Raw genomic sequence first — 13,218 nt, forward strand, 5'->3', positions numbered from 1 at the left:
GGTGGGGGGAGTGAATGTACAGGTATGGGTCACCATACTTGGCCACATGTCACTTCACATTTTTTTTTTCACATATATATATATATATATACGTATACATAATAAATATAGACAGCACACATACAAAGAAGAACAGCATTTATTTGAAATGGAAAATACTTGTAAATGTCTTCACTGTCACTTTTGATCAGTTTAATTCCTAGTTAAAAATATCCTTGCGTAATAAAAGTATGAAATTCTCAAAAAAGAAGAAATCTTTCTTTCTTTCTTTCTTTCTTTCTTTCTTTCTTTCTGTCTCTCTCTCTCTCTCTCTCTCGCTTTCTTTCTTTCTTTCTTTGTTTTGAAAAAGAAAGAAAGCTTGTTTTGACCTCTCTCTCTCTCTCTCTCTTTCTAGGCATCAGTGATCAGTTAGTTTTCTTTCCTTTTATAAAACCTCTAACATCTCTGTGGTAGGCCATCAGCGAGCGACTGAACAAACACATGAATGCTAAACATCCATCATAGTTTCTTTTGAACTTCATTTCGAGACTAAAGACCGGAGCCTAAATCCTTCCTGAGCTGAGAGGCAGTAACTGCTACCACAAGCTCTCTGTAGAGTCACAGCGCTGATTTAAGATGTACCTCCTCATGCACACATTAACTCAGCTCTCTGCCTGATCTGCAACAACGCAAAATACAGTCAGTCATCAGTAAGTGCATAGCGCGCCTCTTCCAATTACCGCAGCGGTGACATCATGAGCACATGTGCTCTGCAGCCCAGCGCTGAGTCTGAATTAATGTTTGGCGCTCAGTAACCAAACACGTCACACATATGTGAAGCTGTGGCCTCTCTGGGTGCCGAGATAGTCGCTCATTTCCCTTCAATCTCGCATTAGTTGAGTCCAGTATGAGGTAAGGCACAATAAACTGCCATGACTCTACGGATCTGGCCTCTTCTGCTCTCTCGATTAGAAACAAAGCCATAAAACCTTACGAGCAAGTTGTGCGACTGTGTATACAAATATCTATTGTCTCTAATTAGATAATCACTACTTTTTTTATTGCTTAGAGGTTGCCCTTTTCTAGCTCGAGAAACTTAATTGAGTTCTTGGTTATGTATTATTATTATTTTTATCAGATGTTTCTTCTGAAACTATTCAGGAACAATAAAAATAAATGGGACAGTTGTTGGCATACAGTAGGAGTATAGAGCTATGAAATTAATTTGGATCACAAAACTCAGATAAACTGGTCTTTGAAGAATTGAATGAGAAATGGGTTTGTTGAGTTCATTATGAACAGTTTAAAGCTTTCACAGAGTGTGACGTCGTTGTGATCTCTTCTGAAGCTCTAGAGGAAACTTGTGTTAGGTTACTGGGGACATATCTGAAACGCAGGGGACTTAAAGGAATAATTGACCCAAAAATGAACACACTGTCATCATTCACTCACCCTTATGTTGTTATAAACACATATATTACTTTATTTCTTCTGTGGAACATAAAAGAAGAAATATACAAAGATTCAGGTTATGTCTTCTAAATGAATAAAGTATCATTCATTTTTAATTAAGTTCACATTACTTACAAATTTGTCAGATTTATCAATTTTCTTTTTATGTTAAAATTATGGAATTTAACCTTTTTTCTCTCTAAATACATGCTATTAATTGTATTGTGAATGATTCAACCATGTTTATTTTTTTTATTTTATATCATATTTTATTTTATCTTATTTTATTTACCTCAATTTTTCATCAAAATGATATAACTTAATCTTTTGGAGAAGGACAAATTGGTGGCCTTTGGTACTTTTTTCAACTTTTTTTTCTAAACGTGATTCGGATTATGTCCTCTAAATGAATACATTATCTTTCATTTTTATTTATTAAATTCATATTACTGAAAATGTATTAGTTTTATTAACATTTTTTAAGGCTAAAACCAGCATGAAATGGAAACTAACCTTATCTTTTTTTCCTAATGCATGTTGATCGTATTGTGAAGGATTCAACCATGTTTATTTTATTTTATTTTCTGTTTTTTATCAGTGTCATAACGTAATCACTCAGTGAAACAACTTCTATGGTGTATAGTACAAAAGCTAGACTTTGCATTTATTCAGCATAAGCCCCTCCCTTTCTTACAACCAATTGCAAGCTCATGTTCATATTTGCCTCCACCAATCAACAGCCAATGAAGAGAACCAAATTCCCATTCTGCGTTTTTTCTTTCTTTCATGTTTTCATTTTCAATATTCCATTTCCACTAAAAGATAAGATCTACTTTCAGTGCATTGCAACTAAGTATTTAAAGGGAATATTTGATACATAGGACAATCGAGGACATTTACTTTGAAGAGCAATAACCAAATTATATCATTAAGTCATGTTTGAGAGAACAAGAGGGTAAGGAATGAGAATGATCCCTTTCATCAAAAGTCTCAATTCAATCTCACTGCAAGATTTAAAGAATAAAGAGATGGCTTTTAGGGTTATAGTGTTTAGGACACACAAGTGGGCTCTCGTGTTTACCTTCTCCAGGCCTTTGTCTGTGTGCAATGTGTTCCTGCATATACTTTCATAGACATGATCAGCTCTCAATGGGGTATGACTCAGTGTTGCCATCAATAGAGCAACAAATCAGTGATGTGTGAAATCCGGACAGCACACAGTGACTATAGAAAGTCAGTCAGGCTGAAGCAATAGCTCAACAGCCTTTTAGAGAGGGTTAGACAGAAGCAGTGATGTATTAACAAGGTCAATTGCCTTGATATTTGGCTTTTGATATGTGGCAGAGAAAGCAAGAACGCTGTTTACTGAGGGCGTCCACTGAATGCATGGAGACAGGCAGCGTCTCTTCGTGGCTATCTGAGCTGAACCGTCATCCCCTCCAGGCACGTTTACTTCTCGTTTTGTTCTTTTTGCAGAGGGATGGAGCCACCATCAAAATGAGGAAGTTTGTGTGTGAGCGGACAGATTATCATCCTCCAAACTAGGATCCTGAGGGTGTTTGACATGAGCTGGAAGTAAAATGTGTGTGTTTGTGACTGTTAGATAGAAGTGGGCTGTTTAAAGCACATCCTGGAGAGTCTATGTGGGAATTTAAACGCTCTGTGCTGTTTGTGGGAATGAAATCAGAAGGTGAAGTTGCCTGGGAGGCAGATTGGCTTGGCAGGCTGATTGTCTGTGGAAGCTGTATTGATGGGACAAAACATTAATAGTTCCTTCCAAATCTAATCCTGACAGACAGTCTTTTAAACTAGTTTTGGAAGTATTTTAGGGTAGTATTAACAGGATAATGTGTTTAAATGCAAGTTCACAGATATAATGTTGTACATTAGTGGTGATGATTTTTGATTTACCTCAGTGACTTAAATCATTTGAGTCTGAACCAAAAAAAGTTGTAAGATTCATTAATTCAGTGGCCATTTCTGCAGGTTACATCATTGTCAATTGGTAGCAATGAGTGTGTGTGGTTTTTTTTTGTTTTTTTTTTTACAAGCCACCAAATCATTCATTCAACAACAGATTCGAGTCTGGAATAGGTTTTTAGATTATTGAATGGATCATATATTTTTGAATATACAAGTCAAAAGATTTGATTAGATGATTTGATTTCACAAATAAAGTGTTACATATTAGTGACCATTTTATTAATTGGGCCATTTCTGCAGGGTTTTTAAAATTTTTTTAGAGTCACTGAATCATTCATTTAATGATTTGTAACAGATTCATGGCAGAATATTTCTGTTCTCCAAAATTATTTACACTGATTCGTTCACTGATTCTTCAGAAAGGCCACATTTTTTGTAGCAAAGAGTGTCTCTGTGTGTGTGTGTGTGTGTGTGTGTGTGTGTGTGTGTGTGTGTGTGTGTGTGTGTGTGTGTGTGTGTGTGTGTGTGTGTGTGTGTGTGTGTGTGTGTGTGTGTGTGTGTGTGTGTGTGTGTGTGTGTGTGTGTGTGTGTGTGTGTGTGTGTGTGTGTGTGTGTGTGTGTGTGTGTGTGTGTGTGTGTGTGTGTGTGTGTGTGTGTGTGTGTGTGTGTGTGTGTGTGTGTGTGTGTGTGTGTGTACTTGTTTATGCTACATTGTGGGGACCAAATATCCCCACAAGGATAGTAAAACTGTCCCCACAGGGTGGAAAAAATAGTAAAAAAAAAAATATGAAATGATGTTTATCTGTGTAACATTGCAAACAGATTTTCTGTAAGGGGTAGGTTTAGGGTTAGGGGATAGAAAATATCGTTTGGTCATTATAAAAGTCACTGGTTTGCACTCTATCTGCCATGTGCCTTGTACTGCTTTATATATATATTTTTATATTTTTTTACATTTTACCTTATTTGTATATTTGTATAGTTGTATTTTATATTTAATCTGTATATCTGTATTTATGTTCTACTGTTAGTGTTATCTGTATGCACCAAGGGTCTGAGAGTAACGCAATTTCAATTCTCTGTGTGTATGTGCTGTACATGTGGAAGAATTGACAATAAAGCAGACTTGACTTGACAGCTTGTAACAGATTCACATCCGGAATAAGTTTTAAAGTATTAAATGAATAATATATTTTGAATATACAAGTCAGATAAAGTCTTACATGTTAGTGTTAATTTATTCGCCTCACCGACAGCGACTGTTCAACAAAAAGATTTCCTCAGATTTATTTACATTTATATTTAATCGTTTTGCAGACACTTTTATCCAAAGCGACTTATTCCTTGACTGAATTCATTCATTATCCATTTCTGCAGGTTACATCATTGTCAGGTAACACTGATTGATTGATTTAACAGATTTATGACCGAATCTTTTTGCTGTTAACCAAAATAATTGTTTTTACTGATTCTTTCAGTGTCCCTTTCTGCAGGCTACATTTTTACACCAGTAGGAAGCGAAGAGTTTCTTTTTGTGTGTTTTGAGCGAGTCAATTTTGTTCATTCCCTTTGTTCATAAATGAGATGAGTTGTGCTAGTGTCTTGTTTTCACTAAAAACAGCGACTCGTTCGGGCATATTTGTTTAGTAGATCCAAACAGTGCAATGTTCCTTCACAGCACTCACTTGAATACTATTTACCTGTGCTACCACCAGTCAGTCTAGGCTAAAAATTATAACTCTTTCATTTACTTAAATTCACTCAAATATTTAAGTATAACAAAACAAATTAAATGTTTTAAACAGTGCAGCTTACAAAAAGTACAAAATTATGAGAGAATGACATATTCAATGCATCAATTCAGCTTCTCACTTACAGTGGAAAGATTAGTTGTTTATTTTTTAGTAACACATCCAGGACCGTTGTCAGGAGGGTACAACCAAGAATGGATTCCAGGGCCCTGTAATTGAGGGGGCCCACTGAGATTGTCTTTGTATAGCTTAGCCTTATACTCATTGGCCCCAGGAGAGAGAGGGAGAACATCCATAAAAATGCTGTCTCTGGTCCTGTGATTTTTAGTGACTTTTCTGCTGACTGCAGTATTGATTTTGCTCTGCACAAACACTCTCTGAAATCCACTTGAAACAAAAATCTCTCTGTCCTTCCCCTTCAAACTCTCTCAGGGCTTTCTTTAAGGTGTTGACTTCTGTGAAACATCTGTGAGCAATGCGTTGTTCTTAATTACAGTTGGAGTTCAGCGGCAAAGTGCATCAAGGAAGCATTACCACATCACTCACAGTTCAGCTCTCCAACGTTTCCCTGACCTCCTGAACCTTGACTTTACCTGACCTCTCTTCAGACTCTCGGTTTAACCAGCTCAGCGTCTCTCAGTATCAGGTCAGAACCTCACCACTTCCTTTTAAACCGCTATTCAACTCACTTATACATCTTCCCGTGCATATTTCCAAAGCATTTTCATATTTATGTCCACATTATCTTAGGTATTCACTCAGTAGAGGTTGTCAGGCATGATGTTGTAACAGATTCATGCGAAGTGAAAAGGCCACTTGTATGTGTTTCACCGCGCCAGATTTATTGGGTGTTGAGTTTCTATCAAATGACTTAGTCTTGTATGGCAGGTCACAGAAGAGTCACTCGTTCTAATGTGAAAAGTTGGGACTCGGTTTTGGCTTTCGGTTTTATTTCCTCGTGAAATTTATACAGGCATCTGAAAACACTTTTTGCTACTTGGAATATGATGTAATGAAGGCCTTCTCCTTATTCCCTAGGTAACTAAACATAATTACAAACAGCTGAGGCATCTATTTAGTTATCTGAAAAAAAAAAAAAAGTTGCAAATATTGATTTAGGACTAGCAAGCAGTTTTAACACTAGACAGAAGTTTCAATAACATGATGCTCTTCAAGAAAGATTTGTATTTGCACATCAAGAAGTTTGTTTGATAAATCTGTTTCCATAGTTTATTCTCATGTCGTCTTGTTGTATAAAAAAATATCTGCCTCAGTTGAGAGATTTTATGCACATCTTGTCATTTCCATCCAGCGTTTTTTTTTTAGTGCTGTCAAATGATTAATCGCGATTAATCGCATCTTGCATCCAAGATAAAAGTTTTTGTTTACATTAAATATGTGTACTGTGTATATTTATTATGTATAAATACAGTATATATTTTGAAAATATTTACGTTTATACATTTATATATTCATATATTTTATATTATATATAAATATATTTAATATATAAACATAACATATTTTTTATTAAATATATGCATGCATATTTGTATTTTTTTATATATATATATATATATATATATATATATATAAATATAATAGATATACATAGTATACACACATATATTATGTAAACAAAAACTTTTATTTTGGATGCGATTAATCACGATTAATCGTTTGACAGCACTATTTTTATTTTTTTATTTTTTTATGAATTGCATTAAATTTCAATGCAATATCCCAAAATATGCTTAGAATTATGTAGATGGAAATGTATCTTGTGTTTCAAGGCCACCAAGTATTAGACAATGTTTTGACCTTTTCATGACTTCACAGCATTTGGTGCAGTGTTATTTTAGTATTATTTGTATACTTCTATAGTATTTATTAATATTTTGAAGTAGTTTTGATTCTTAAATTTAACTGCCATTTTAATTTTAATATTAGCAATTTTGTTTTGTGCTTTGGTTATTTTTATTTTAAATATTTCGATTTAGCATTTTTTTTATTTTATTTTAGTTTTAGTAAATTTAGTCCTTCAGTGTTGCCATGACAACATCAGATATTAATACTGTATTTTATTTCAGCTTTATTTGAATTAACAAAAATTATTTTTAATAGTTTTACTTTGTTAACAGTAACAACACTGATGCAGTGTGCCTCCCCAAAAATGTAATATTTATGAATTCATAAGTCATGATTGCCATTTTTAATTTACACACATAAATTAATAATTTTAAATGCTACTATGGAATACTATGAAATAATCTAAAAGCGTCTAAAAAAAAATGATGATTAAAATGTGCACATTGACACATATTCAAGATGAAAGGAAAATATCTTGTTACTTTTTACTTGATGGTAACACTACATGATAAATTCAATTGAAACATGTTTGTGTTTTGCATAAGAGATTGTTACCCTTTTTTGTGGTCACTCATACTTATTGACCCTCATATCTTTAAGGCTGCTCAAAGGAGGTAGCAGTAAATGTCTGTTACTATGTCTATGTCCATGTTAAAGCACTGATGTCAGTTTGCGTGTTGCACTAATGGAGTGGACTGTCTGGGAGAATGACCTCAGCGTTAGGCAGGATTAGGTGTAGTGTGGCATGGTGATTAAGAGATCTTCCTTTAATTGTATTAGTCTGTCAACAGATGTTCCACTCATTATACAAGGAGAACTGGGAGTGCAGCTTAGTGGCTGCTAAGTCAAGTCTGCTTTATCTACTCCTGAGCAGGAACATTAGCGCTAATAGAGTTATACTGGTTGGTTGGTAGTCCTTGTGCCAATTAATACTTGGCTGCGTGATGTTTTTTTTTTAATTGAAGTTCTGATAAACATCAGCTTCATTAGGTTCTGACTGGAAGTAGAGTGCAATACAAGAATTAAAAAATATCACAAAATCCACAACCTTTTGAGTGTCCGGAGTGGCTCTTTTGACAAATCCTTTTATCCACTTTAGAGCACTATGGAATCCCAATGAGCTCCGATGACACAGGAGTAGAATTGTACAGGACGTATTCAGACAAACATCCCTACGCCATTCCTAATTCTCAGTTCCTCCTCTTCAGCACGTCGGACAGAGGATGTGGAGAGGAGCGAGGGGTGAGGAATGTGAGAAGAGAGGAGGAGTGGGAACGAGGGGGGCGGTTTGTGCTTCATCAGAAGTTGAGCTGGAAGAGCCGCCAATGTGGGGAAATAAACAGAGTCTGAAGTGGCTTAACCAGGTTTGCTAATCTGAAAATCCCCTTTGTTTAGTGGGATGCTGTTAGGTGTTTAATTGGTCCGCTTTAAGCTCTCCAGTCATGTTTTCCATCAGAGAGGCTGTCATGTTTAAATGAGGTTTGAAAACAGTCAGATGACTTTGCAGTCGAGAGATGCTTATTTGCGCCACCACTCTGGGCTGTGAACAAGCAAATTTTTAGGGATGGGATCAGGATGGTTGACTAGTCATCTAACAAATTTAGCTTACATATTTTTAACAGCTAGGTTTTAAGGGGAATTATTTTAAATGTAACTTCTCACAGGGGGTCAATGTACTAGTAGTAACTGATGTCTGTGAGAGTTGCCTCCGAATTCACCTTTCTATTCACTTTTCTAATAACTGTTATGCCTAAATTAGTCCAATGAATTAATCAATTGATTCAACCAAAGACTGTCTGAATATGTATAATTCCACAGTAGACAAGACCAGGTTGTGAAATGAATGGTATGTCCAAATTCTTAGTATTCATAAATAGTGAGTGAAAATGTACTGTGTCCAATGAGATTGTGAAGTGTGCATCTGGTGGACACTTTACTATCCCATAAGGCCACAGGAGAGTAGGTGTGAATAGCAGGGAAGTGACGCAACTGACACCGAAAGCCACATGACGAATGTAATACATCCGGATTACATTCATACTACACACAGTCACTCTATATATAACACTAATGGCCAAGAAGTAAGTTCTTATTCAAATCTAATTATCTAATTCAAATCTAAATTGAAGTACTTAAGGTATGTGGTTTTGGATGTAGAGATAAACTGTCAGATTTTTTTTTTCAGCGCTATGAGTGTTTTTTTATGTTAATTATATATATTTTTTTTTCAGCGTTAATATACAGTCAATAATATATTGTTATTAAAGTTATAAATACATAAACTGTTAAACAAAAAAAAAAGTTGCACTTTTATACAGAACATCATCAAAGTTCACCCAGAAAACAAGAATTGTCATCATTTACTCACTATCTTCTTTTTTTTGGGAGAAGTTGCACTTTTATACAGAACATCATCAAAGTTCACCCAGAAAGCAAGAATTGTCATCATTTACTCACTATCTTCTTTTTTTTGGGAGAACTATCCCTTTAAGACTGACTAATCATTTTAGAAAATGTCTTTTTTCTACATTAGACTTCAGTTTGTGAAGGCTATTCTCATGGGTGTGTGAACAAAGTATAGCCCTATTAGCATGCTAAAAATGACAGCGTTTCTAATTGACAATAGTTACTTGAGATTTATATGCAGTTGCAGGAAAACAAATTTCTGCACATCTGGACTGAGTGGGATTTTTGTCTTTCCTGTATTTATTGTGGTTTGTTTTATGTATTTCCATCTTTTATCTCTCAAAGCCTTCAGCGTGGGAACCCCATATAACTGATGGCCGAGTGTGGAGGATAGCCGTGTTCTGGTTCTGAATGATACCTTTGGGCTAAAGCGGGAAACCGTGGACATATCTCTCCATCTGCTTCCCTGTGACATCAAAGGAAAGCCTTGGATTCTACGGCCTATATATAAAACCTGCAGGAAGACGTGTTATTCTGGCTCTCTTCCTGTAACCTAAGGCTGATCTTGAGCGCTCTTTTTCTCATTCGCTCTCACTTTGTGTTGCTTTATTCTCGCCGGTCTCTGCTGAGGTTGACCCTCTGATGACTAAATGCAGTCATTTTTGTGGTCCTGTGGGCCTTTCCTGTTATTTAGACATGGGCAGGACATCTAGAGGTTAAAGAGAAAGCTCACCTAAAAATGAAAACTGTGTCATCCTTTATTTACCCTTATTTACGAAAGTACGGTTTGGAATGGCATGGGTGAACAATGACACAATACTAACTTTTAGATGAAGCATTCTTTGAATTCTACCCTCAACAAACTAAATTTCCAGAAATATTGCAAACGGACACAATCTGTTTCTAAATTAACTTTTGCTTCCACCCACACAGGACCACAATGTTAATTAGACCACATTGTTTGCCATTCTTTAGCGGTATATGAAACCACTTGTTTGCTAATGACCTAGACAAATAGAGGAATATCTCTGACAGGGTGTTAAAGAGTTCCAAGCTCATGACAATTAGAAAGTGTGTGTTGCGTTTGTGAGAGCACAGGTGATGGATCATCATGTACGTGGCACTACTAGAGCGTAATTTGGTTGGTTCCAATTAGCTTTGCATGCCATGCTGTACTGACTACTGACAGTCCACTTCTCTTGCTTTATTGACACCCTGGCCTTTGCTTTCATCAGTGTTTGTGAGAACTATTTGGAGGTATAGATTGACACTCATGGTTCCTACTGATGCATTAAAAATTCAATGTTTTTCATTAGCAGATAATTGACCATTTTAGTTGTCTAACTTAATTGGCTTTAAAGTGTTTATGAAGGTCAAAATTCCAAATGTCCAGATTTTTACAATAATACTACATTCATAAGAGATCTCAGTGTCTCACATTGTGCTCAGATACACTGTGCCTAGGCTGGAAATACATTTCAGAAATTTAAATATCAAGATCAAACATTCAATTTCAAGTTCAAACATTTCTCCACATTCTTCCATGACCAAATTATGTGAGCTATGAGGTCCACATTATTCTTTTAATAGTGTTTTTATTGTATTACCTCACTTGTGCAGAATTTTATTTCTCTTTATGTCAAGACAATGTTGAAATATTTTAAGTTAAAGTTAAGTTAAAGTAAAACAAATCCATTGCTGTATCCATCCATAAAATGCACTACAGTTTGAAATTTTGTTACAACTTTAATTTACATTTTATTATAATTTAAAGTAAAGCAGCCATTACTCCAGTCTTAAATAATTAGAAATAATTCTAATATTCTGATTTGCTGCTCAAAAAACATTAATTGTTATTATCAGACAGTGAATGTGGCTGCTTTGATGAATCTGTTTACAGCATTTATTTAAAATAGAAACCTTTTGTAACATTATAAATGTCTTTACTGTCAATTTTGATCAAATTAATGTGTCCTTGCTGAATAAATGTAATAATGATAATAAGCTGAATAAATGTATTAATTTATTAAAAAAAATAAATGTACTTTATGCTTAAGAAAGATCCCAGAAAAATCCAAAGATCCAGTCCTTTACGTCTTATGAAGTCTCAGTGCTTTTTCTATCGGCCACTTTCTTTACAGCAGACACATTTTTTTTTCCTCACAAAAGCACATTACCAGCGTTACTCAAGTTCTGGGGTTGGAAATTTGTTGACTCCCTGACTTGTATTCACACAATCACAATGTTAATCATGGTCTCCCTCGAGTCCTTAATTGGTCTTCCATACAGCGATCTGCAGCTGTGCTGCTCCAGTGAATGTGAATACAGACCCGCCAAACCTCATCGTTACAGCAGAGCCGTACTTAAACACAGAGGAAACATGTCTGAAATATTCCAGCCCCCTTTCTGTCCCAACCACATACATAGCAGATTTTTAACCTTTTGAATGTATGGGTTATTATGTAATTTGGGAGTAGTAATTGTGGTAATTATGTAGGGTCTAGAGTTATTTTATCCCGCGCCCGTGAAATGGGAGGGTAAGTCCCCCTTAATTTAAGCAGTCCCCGGTGCATTTGAAAGTCAAATGAAGCGTTCAGTCTTGAGCCGTCTCGACAGAGACAAAGAGCATGATGCTGCTCTCTTGCCCCTGTTAGATCTATGACATCTTTTTAGAATACTGGACGCTGAACAAGAATCCAGCGTCAATGTAGGCCCAAATGACATACGTTGTGGACGTGTATTGTTTTGTAGCTTTTGCTTTCATGAGTCCTTTACATCCTTGTGACTGTATGGTCTCCCATGTGATTGTTTATGATTCAGAAGGGTGCTCATGATCCTTCCCGTCACAATTGCCCAACAGTGCGTCATTCTGTGACAAGAGTTTGGAGCTTGAGGAGGACCTCAAAGGCTTGGGAAAGGGCCGTAGACGGTTGGAAATAAGCAAGGGGTCAAGGTTTTTACAGGTAAGCGTGTTCCAGTTAACACCTACAGTTGAAGTGCATTATTCGGTTTCAAAAAGCAAACAAAAGTGTATTTTGATGAAAGAAAATGTTATAAACTGCAAGTGTATCATTATAGTATAGATGTTTTATCAATAAGCTTTTAAAAGAATAAGATGGTTTACCCCACAATGAAAATTTGCTCACCCTCAGACAATCCATCTAGATAAGTTTGTTACTTCATAAGAAATGTTTTTTTTTTTTACATAACATAACATGGGTGCCGTCAGAATGAGGTTTTGAATGGGTGCCGTCAGAATGAGGTTTCAAACAACCCACCAACATATTTCATATTTCAACATATACTGTTTTGGACTGTTTTTGCTTGTAAAAATTGCATGATTTGTGCATATTTCTCTCCTGATTTGGGAAAGATGACTTTTTCACTGGAAAAAGCAATAATATGGAAGAGAACTAATAATTTATCCGGAAACCGCAAAAAAAAAAAAAAAATAATTATTATTATTTTGAAAAATTGGTTTCTTACAAACACAGAGCTTTTCACTTCACAAGACATTAAATGGTGGACTGGAGTGGTGTGGATTATTGTGATGTTTTTATCAGCTGTTTGGACTCTCATTTTGACGGCACCCATTCACTGCAGAGGATCCTTTGGTGAGCGAGTGATGTAATGCTATATTAATCCAAATCTGTATTATTATTATTATTATTTTATTATTATTATTAATTATATTTATTCATTTTTGCTTCATTTGTTAATTTATTTTAATATTTTTTAAAATGTTTTAATATTTGTATATTTATTTTGGAAACAATGCACAACTAAAATAAAATAAAATAAATTAACCTGCAAGGATGCATTAAATTGATCAAAAGTG

General features: G+C 35.3%; 1 long non-coding RNA gene across 1 annotated transcript in view; it reads left to right on the top strand.

The window, feature by feature from the left end:
- The window catches only part of LOC107694329 (uncharacterized), a 49,504-nt gene extending 38,888 nt beyond the window's left edge, over positions 1 to 10,616 (top strand). Inside the window, exons 3-5 of the long non-coding RNA XR_001634853.1 lie at positions 5,602 to 5,751; positions 8,074 to 8,338; positions 9,726 to 10,616. This is a non-coding gene — a long non-coding RNA (uncharacterized LOC107694329). The remainder of the gene's footprint in view (positions 1 to 5,601; positions 5,752 to 8,073; positions 8,339 to 9,725) is intronic.
- Positions 10,617 to 13,218: the final 2,602 nt, after the last annotated feature.

Source organism: Sinocyclocheilus anshuiensis, unplaced genomic scaffold (genome assembly GCF_001515605.1).
Source record: "Sinocyclocheilus anshuiensis isolate Anshui unplaced genomic scaffold, SAMN03320099.WGS_v1.1 scaffold1240, whole genome shotgun sequence".
In the NCBI taxonomy this organism is placed as follows: domain Eukaryota; kingdom Metazoa; phylum Chordata; class Actinopteri; order Cypriniformes; family Cyprinidae; genus Sinocyclocheilus; species Sinocyclocheilus anshuiensis.